Consider the following 9,980-nt stretch of genomic DNA (forward strand, 5'->3'; position numbering starts at 1 on the left):
ACTACCCCATATGTGTATGATTGTGTGTGTACACATGTTGCATGTTTACACATACACATATATATACACAAAACACACGCACAAGCACACTCATATGATTTATATTATATATGCGCGTAACGCATTCATACTTTAATACATGTATTCTTGCATACGTATATGCATACATACTTACATACATAAATGCATACATACATACATATATACGATTTCAGTTAATTGGAATGCATCGGGATATCGAGATTGGAACACAAACCGAGGATACTGCATGATTATTCGTGTAAGTACTGGCTCAAAAAGATAAATCTATGAGTCCAATTCTTGCTCATTGATCAACAGAAGAACTTAAAGGAATTATGTCTGAACTGCCATCTATATATATATATATATATATATATATGTTACTAGTTTCAGTTTGAGAGCTGTAGCCATGCTGGAGCAGCGCTGTTAGCTTTGCAACACTTTAACCACTTGAAACCTCTTCTGATATGTGCCATTTGGTGAACGTGGGAGATTGAAGTTGCTGCATTCATCTGCGTTTCCTGCCGCGAGATAGGTTCAGCCGAAACTCTAGATAGGAGGAGATTTAGATTTGCTTTGAAGATGCCTAGATCCATCCCAATGTTGGGAGGATACAGAAGAGCTGTGGGCCCTTGAAACTAAACCTGTTGCAGTATGTGGTCTTGAATGTCGCAGTATGTAATGTAATGTAGGGATCGTTGACACTATATAATGAATCGCTGTTCTGCTTTTTGTGAAACTTTCAATGCCAAAGTTTGGTACAGGCCGTTACAGGATTTTCCAAATGCATATTACTACATATATTTCCCATCTTCGTTCTAGCCTCTCCCAGTAGGTGACTTGTTGAATTGAGATGTCTTTGTGTGGCTTCGCTGGATTGATTCGAGTTCTGCTCTTAATTTTACACTGCGTGGTGATCAAAGATTGGAACATTAATTTAAACGGTTGAGGACAAATCTCACAGTTTCCTGTTCTCTCATTCTAAAACTTCTAAGAATCCATCTGGTCAGCCGCCCAGTAATATTCACCTGGAAAGATGCATCATTACTCATGTCAATGCCCAGATTGCTCACTGTTTTGATTCAGGGATTGAAATTCCTCCTGGGCCAGTGTATTCATTCAGCTTCGTGTGCAGGTAGCACAGGGTCTGGAATTCTCCAGCATTAAAATGCATGTTATTCTCTTCAGTCCACCTGTATACAGCGTCCAATACTAGTTGCAGATGTAGATAGATAGATAGATAGATAGATAGATAGATAGATAGATAGATAGATAGATAGATAGATAGATAGATAGATAGATAGATAGATAGATAGACAGATAGATAGGGATACAGATTATGCTACCCTTATTTCGCATTACAAGCCCTCCGTCGATCTGTGTTGACCTTGCATCTGCATGTGTATATGGGAACCTAGGAAAGATATTTTGTGAAAGACTGGCAGTTGCACATATAGATAAATCTCTTCGGCTTGGCACCAGTATCTGAACACTAAAGCTGGGGCAGATACCGAAAGGTTTCTCAGCTGACCCTCAAACACTTCCCCGTATCCATAGCCCTGGATTGATACATTTTTATTGACCCAAAAACATAGAAAGCAAAGATGATTTCAAGAGGATTTGAAACCGAATCGTAGAAAGTCAGAGCAAATACTGTGAGGCAATCTACCCAAAGCTATATGTTGCACAGTTCGCAACATTCAAAACAGAGTGGGAAAACGCTAAGTTGGGAACTAATTCATTTTCACTAATTTCCACCAATCCTTCCACCACTAAATACGTTTTCACATCGGAGAGCTCATAATAGCTATTTTTCCTTTTATTATAAAAAAATTAGAATACTATTCATTTATTCTGACTTGAAAGATATATGTTGCACTAAACTTCTTTTATTTAAAGAATTATAGTCAATATCAGATTTAAATGAGATCAGCAAATAACAGAAGTTATCTTCGTGTGTTCCACTCAAAAATATATCGCTTAAACTCACAAAAATGAGATATTCCAGTTTGCTGGAATTTTATGCATTTATATATATATATATATATATATATATATATATGTGTGTGTGTGTGTGTGTGTGTGTGTGTGTGTGTGTGTGTGTGTGTGTGTGTGTGTGTGTATGTGTGCGTGTGTGTGTGTGTGTGTGCGTGTGTGCGTGTGCGTGTGTGTGTGTGTATCATACATTCATACATATGTGTGTTTGTATGTGTGTATTTGTGTATACCAATGGATGAATGTAAATATAATTGTGTGTTTGCATGTACTCACACACATGCACACATACATACAAACATACACGCACACACATATATATACACATATACATATACATATACATATATATATATACATACATATATATATATAATGAATATGTATATAATGTATATATATAAAAATAAATATGTATAAACCTAGAAAATGATACAATGTGATCTTAGGGAAACTATATTCATATTTGTTGCATAGATTACATTTAATCACATTCAAACATAACACAGTCAAACATGCATATGTTTGATTGTGTATCACTTAGATGTATCTGCGCATATTTGTGTGCCTAAACACATGCATGATTGCAGTGTAAATAGCATATGGTGTATGGGGTCCACTAAAAGAATACGTCCAAATTCAGTCGATTATGTCATCCCTCAGACATATTAGCAAAAGTTTCAGTTTGACTAACATGTCTGACGGATGACATTTATATGCAAGTGAATGGAAAGATGGATGGAAGCACTCCGTCGGTTACGACGACGAGGGTTCCGGTTGATCCGAATCAACGGAACAGCCTGCTCGTGAAATTAACGTGTAAGTGGCTGAGCACTCCACAGACACGTGTGCCCTTAACGTAGTTCTCGGGGATATTCAGCGTGACACAGAGAGTGACAAGGCCGGCCCTTTGAAATACAAGGTACAACAGAAACAGGAAGAAAGAGTGAGAGAAAGTTGTGGTGAAAGAGTACAGCAGGGATCACCACCATCCCCTGCCGGAGCATCGTGGAGCTTTATGTGTTTTCGCTCAATAAACACTCACAGCGCCTGGTCTGGGAATCGAAACCGCGATTCTATGACCGCGAGTCCGCTGCCCTAACCACTGGGCCATTGCGCCTCCACGAATGAAAAGATGACTACATGCGTATATGCATACATAAATGTGCAGACTCTCATTCAATCGAAGCTTAAATTTTGTTTGATGCCGCCACCATATTAACACTAGCTGAGTCGGCATAGATTATTCAAACACCGATTGAAAAATCTGCGGATATGTCCGCAGCATAACTATAGTATATAGAACAGAGAATTCTATGAGGTGAAATTCTTTATCCATCCTTGCGGTGCTGAGAACTCATTTTCTAGTTCGTCACTAACGTGTGTGTGTGTGTGTGTGTGTGTGGTGTGTGTGTGTGTGTGTTTGTGTGTATGTGTGTGTGGCGTGTGTGTGAAATCTGACAAAAACTAAGTTTTGGATTTCAAAAAGCATAACCTCTCCAAAGAGTGTCCTCTCTCATTCGTCCGACACAAATAAGCGTACATCCGTGTGCTTGCAGGTGAATGCATGTGTGTGTGCATGTGTGTGTGGGAGTATATATGTGTGGGGGCCGTGCGTGTGTTCGTGTGGTACACGTTTGCTAGTCAGTGATTGTCTATGCATGTATGCATGTATATATGTATGTATATGTACACACAACACATACATATATATTTATATATATATATATATTATATACTATATATATATATATATATATAATCCATACATATATTATATATATCTTATGTATATTATGTATATGTTATATATGCATATATTATGCTATACATAATATGTATATATATATGTTATATATAATAATATATATATATATATATATGTTATATCTTTTGTATATATATATATATATATATATATATATATATATTAATAGATATATATTGTATATATATATATTATATATATATATATAATATATATATATATATATATATATATATATCGTATATGTATTATATCATATGGATACATATTTTATATATATCACACAGATATATATCATATATATGTTATATACATATTATATATGTATATATATATTATATATATATATATAATATATATATTATATATGTATATATATATTATTATAATACATATTATATTATATATAATACATATTATATATATATATATATATTTCATATATATATATATATATATATTATTATATATATGTATTATAATATATAATAAAAATATATATATTTATATAATATATATAATATATATATATGTATAAAATTATACTATAATATAGTATCCAATACATATATATATATATCATATATATATAATACATATATATATGTATGTATGTATAATTATATACGTATGTATGTTATAATATGTTATATAATATAAATATGAAGTTAGTGTTTCAAAAAATACAAAATGACAAGTAAAGTTCACTCTTCCCCGAAAATGAACTCAGTACAGGCGTAGAATCCAAATATTTCATTAGGCAGAACTACAAGACAAATGTGACTTTGAAGTTGGGTCAGTAACGGCACATGAGACACTCTAACGTGCCGTCAACGGCCAACGTTCGATATCAATCATCTGCCGCATCAAATATATATATATATATATATATAATATATATATATATATATATATATGTATGTATGTATGTATGTATGTATGTATGTATGTACGTATGTATGCACGTATGTATGTATGCACGTATGTATGTATATATGTATGTATAATTATGGAAATGTTGCTGTATTTGTGGACATATCTAAACTCTTTTAAAAGGAAAAAGGAAAAGCTAGCAATGCATTCAACTTGTGCACTTATCCATGTATCTCTGTATACAAACAGCTTCTGAAATAATCGAGTCATTGTATACATATTGATGTATAATCTATGGTGTGTTTGTTTAGGTTTTATAAAAATGTATGTATAAAAATGTATGTATTAATATTTCTGTCGTACAAGTGATTAAATCTATGTACAGTATATGTCAAACTCTACTTATTTCGGTATGTTGCTTGACTTTCGTGTATGTGTGTGGGGGGAAGGGGTGGCGTGTGTGTGTGTGTGCGTGTTTGTGTGTGTGTGCCTGTGCGCGCGTGCGTGTATGTCCCTTTAATTGAACTTATATAAACGATAATGTCTTCAAAACATTCACACGCATACACACGCACACGCACACGTACACATACACACACACACACACACACACACACACATACACACGCACACACACACATATATATATTAATCTCGAGAAACGTTTTCCACCTATCCAAACATATCAAAATGCATTCGTGGGCGTGTGCTTACGTATGTGTGCGAGTGTGTTTTCGTGTGTTTGTATATGCGTGTGTGTGTGTGTGTGTGTGTGTGTGTGCGCGCGTGTGTGTGTGCGTGTGTATAAAATTGTGGTGTGTGTGTGTGTAAAAATTAAATGTATCGACTGCACAAAAATGTAGCTATATTTTGAAGTTGAATTTCTTTTTGTGATAAATGTTTATAACGGAAAAATTATATTTCCTTAGAACTTTATTAGGATAATTCTTTCGTATATGCTTAACAGTTTTATATTATTTAAATCAAATTAAATGAGATCGTCTAATATTTGATGTCTTTTTATAAAAACGTATTGACGATGTGACCGAACTGAAGAGAATATGTATAAAAACAGACACTGGTTTATTTTTAAAAGATTAAGTTTTCTGTCAGTGTTTATTAAATATATATTTCTTACAACAACAACTATAACAACAACAACAGGAACTACAACAACAACAATAATAACAATAACAATAACAATAATAATAATTAGTTCTTACATAGGCGCAAGGGCACACATTTTGTGAAGGTGAAATGTCGATTTCAACCAAATGAAATTCTGAGTCAACCCAAGTCAAATTTGAACTTTAAACGTAAGTTATCTAACTAAATGTTTGATGCTCAAAATTACGACTTCGACGGTTTGAACATCTACGGAAATGCTGTTAGGAGGGCGATAGTTGAATATTTCTTCATAATTAATAGGAAAATTGCATTTGAAAACCGCTAAACATTTGTCACATTTCAGCTTCATTCATTAGGTAATTCTCCACCTTTGCTATCTCAAAATAATCCAGAAAACACAATATTCTGATTAGAAAGTATTCTGTTCAAACTCAAAATTGTAAATGCACTTATTTTCCGTTTCAATGATCTTAATATATCAGCAATATACAGTTTGTCAAATCACAGAGGACAAGCAACTAATCTTATTGTTACATTTAGATTTGAATCATCCGCTAACATCCGTCTCTGTTATCTTCTCTCTCTCTCTCTCTCTCTTCCTCTTCTTCTTCTTCTCTTCTTCTTCTTCTTCTTCTTCTTCTTCTTCTTCTTCTTCTTCTTCTTCTTCTTCATAACCCGTCTCTCTGTTATTCATCTTTCTCTGCTTTTATACATCTCTTTGCTGTCAAATGTTTAAATACATATTCCAACAGAATGCCATTGTTCTTTTTCTTTTACTCTTTCTTTGACGCAAATATTTCAAATGCCACCTTTTCTTTAGATATAGCTTTCAGTTATTTGGAAACCATTACACTTTTTTACAGATTTACTTTCAGATGTTTTGCAGCATGTTTAAATTTTTGGAACACTTTTCAGAATACTTTCACCGGACCCAGTTCCTATACCAGCAACTGTGCCTCTTATTAGAATGATAATTGATGCGCTATCAATACCACACACTCATAAACTCCCTTATGTTGATTTGCCGATTAGTTTCTTAATATTTAATTTGAAAATTTTTAATTTCAATATTTTTTCCACAGGGAAAATAGAATTGTCTAGTATAGATCAGACTAGTTTAGACTAATTATTTCAAGATTGGAGCCATGAGATGATTTTGGTCAATTTTCAAATCGAATTATAAACGCATACTTATTTTTTACTTTAAAACAGGAATTCTACAAAATCAAATTCAAAAGTTTAAGGAGTGGTCTGAATGATATTTAAGTTTCAATAACTTAAAATAAATTTTTGTCTTATTGAATTGTCTAAGTGAAATTTGTTTTTTCAAATTATAAAATATTTATTATTGCTAATGTATCATATATATTTACATAACGTCTCTATTTGTTGACCACTTATCTTTATTATCCATCACAAGAATAAGTTCGTGACTGTAAATACGAAAAAGTCGAAGCTTCGATCAATGTTAATTCAATGTTTTAATCGCTAAGAGATATGTTAGTTACCTACTTTCCTGCTGATTTTAATTATTTATGAATCGTACGTTAAAAATTAGAGATATTCGTAATCATTATGAGTGTTTTTGTTTTAATTAGTTAATGGTTTTCAATTTGCTTCAATTAACCAAGTTATATTTTGTTCAGTAATATTGATAAGCAATGAGATATTTGTTAACAAAATGCATCCTTGGCGACCGCTGTTCGTCCATCTGTGTGTTCTACACATTACAAAGGCTTTGTCCTCCGGGTATCGTATATTGCATATTTCCATGCTATGACTTGGATCAAGTTGTTAATGATTTTTGTTTATTATATTTTTTTTACTTTTTGTTTATTTACTCGGGTGCCTACAGCTAGTTTCTAATATACGATAGGTGCTAAGTATTTATCTCTGGTACATTGGATCTTTACACAATAATGCATTTCAGAACAAATGTTCATGAATATACATGTGGATTTATGAGTGTCTGTATAAATTACATGCAGCTAAGGTCCATTGATTTATTTCTATAAAGTATCAACATTCCAAATGAAAAAATACTTCGTCTTTTAGATTTCAGATTTCTATGAGTCCACACTTATATAATAAAGATTTCAAGTAAACAATTTTCAAAAATACATTTATGGAGAAATGGTAATCTGACTACAGAGGGGCAAATTACTGGTACAGTGAAACTGATCATGCAGTAAAATTGGAAACTGGTCGAGAAGGCCATTATTTTAACAACCTCATACACTTGTAATAGTTTGAGTAGTTGTTCAACACCTTAGAGGCTGCCTTATCATTGCAGCTAATCTCTGCGGAATATGAGTTTTGTGAATGAGAGAATTTGAATCCGAGAACTTCTGAATGCTCTAAAATATGAATAAATTTTCTGAAATTTTCTTCACCCTCGAAGCCAATATTAACTTTAATCAAATAATCAAATTTGTAGCATATTTTCCACTGAAGAACAAGTAGCAATGGAGAGCCTTTGTAGACGGGAGTAGAAACTTCATGTTCGAAATAAGAATGGCCTTCTTTTCGCTATTGATCAATCGTATCGAACACAAGAATATAGATGCATCGTGAGGATCTTTGACTCTGTTCCAAACGTACATACATAAAAGTTCAATACTGATGCTGACACAGCTACTAACTTGATGGGGAAAATATAAATTTGTCAATATTTATACGAATAAATATATAAATATTAATAAGCATACACTCGCTTCAGCAAGCATACACAAACATATACTAATAAATATACGTACGCATATACATATGTACAAGGACACGTTGATGCATATACAAACACTCACGCACACATGCACAAAGAGACACACATACACACACTCACAATAATATATATAATGAGCATTTATATATTAATTTCATATCCTGCATCACATATAAGATCTATGAAAATACTACATACATATATATGTGTGTGCGTGTATGTAACTTTTACTGTAACTTTTACATAGTTTACACACACATACACAATCAGACACACACACAAACATGCAAACACACACATATATCTATGCACATACATACATAAATATATATATAAATATATATAAACGTACATATATATATATATATATATATATATATACATATATATGTGTGGTGTCTATATAAATATATATATATACATATATATGTATATATATAAATATATATGTATATATATATATATATATATATATGTGTGTGTGTTGTGTGTGTGTGTGTATAAATCTAAATATATACATATATATACGTATATATAGAGATATAAATATATATGTATATATACAGAGATATACAGATAAATGAATATATATATAAGTATATATTATATATAGATATAGATATATATATATAAATTCTTTATATCTAAATATAAATATACATATATAAATAAATATATATATAAGTATATTTATATATATTATATATATATAATAAAATTATATATATATACATATATATACAAAATAAGAAATGGAGAAATACATCTTAAACAATAATCAACTACCAGATAATGCCCAATCACATAATTTATTAAACCACTTCATATGAACATTAAGGTCAAACAAAATAATATAGAACAAAACAATGTACATCAATGAGTAATAAGATACAATAAGTACAGTATGTATAAGTGAATATAAATAAATACAAGTATAAATATAAACTAAAACTTACAGCTGTTTCAGCCATGCAGATATGGGTGCTTCATTATGCTCATATTAACCATGTGTGATAGGTTAATATGTAGTTATAAATGAGACACTTACAAAACTGTCCCAAGGCCTTTTCAGAGATTATGAAGAACAAACTAAATTAAATATGAAAATCAGAGGATACACCAATACAAGAGTGGGTACATACCCATAATATATAATATACACATACATATGAGTGCATATGCCCATACTCCTATACATATATATATACATATACATAATAATAATATACAGCAATATACATACATATTTTCTATATTCAATGTTACAGTTGGTCAAAACAATATATTAGAATATTACAATATAGAAACATACGCATATCTATATTCAAATGCAGATATACAAAGTCAAGAGTTAAGTTACAAATTGCCATTAATATTACCATCATTACTATTACCATTGCCACTATTGCTACTAATATCATTATTATTATTATTAATAGCATTTATATTTATATATACATGTATATATATATA

General features: G+C 31.3%; 1 long non-coding RNA gene across 1 annotated transcript in view; it reads left to right on the top strand.

The window, feature by feature from the left end:
* The first annotated feature begins 3,060 nt into the window (after window positions 1-3,060).
* The window catches only part of LOC118762154, a 10,089-nt gene continuing 3,169 nt past the window's right edge, over window positions 3,061-9,980 (top strand). Inside the window, exons 1-2 of the long non-coding RNA XR_004997930.1 lie at window positions 3,061-3,416; window positions 5,733-5,738. This is a non-coding gene — a long non-coding RNA (uncharacterized LOC118762154). The remainder of the gene's footprint in view (window positions 3,417-5,732; window positions 5,739-9,980) is intronic.

Source organism: Octopus sinensis, linkage group LG2 (assembly GCF_006345805.1).
Source record: "Octopus sinensis linkage group LG2, ASM634580v1, whole genome shotgun sequence".
Lineage (NCBI taxonomy): Eukaryota > Metazoa > Mollusca > Cephalopoda > Octopoda > Octopodidae > Octopus > Octopus sinensis.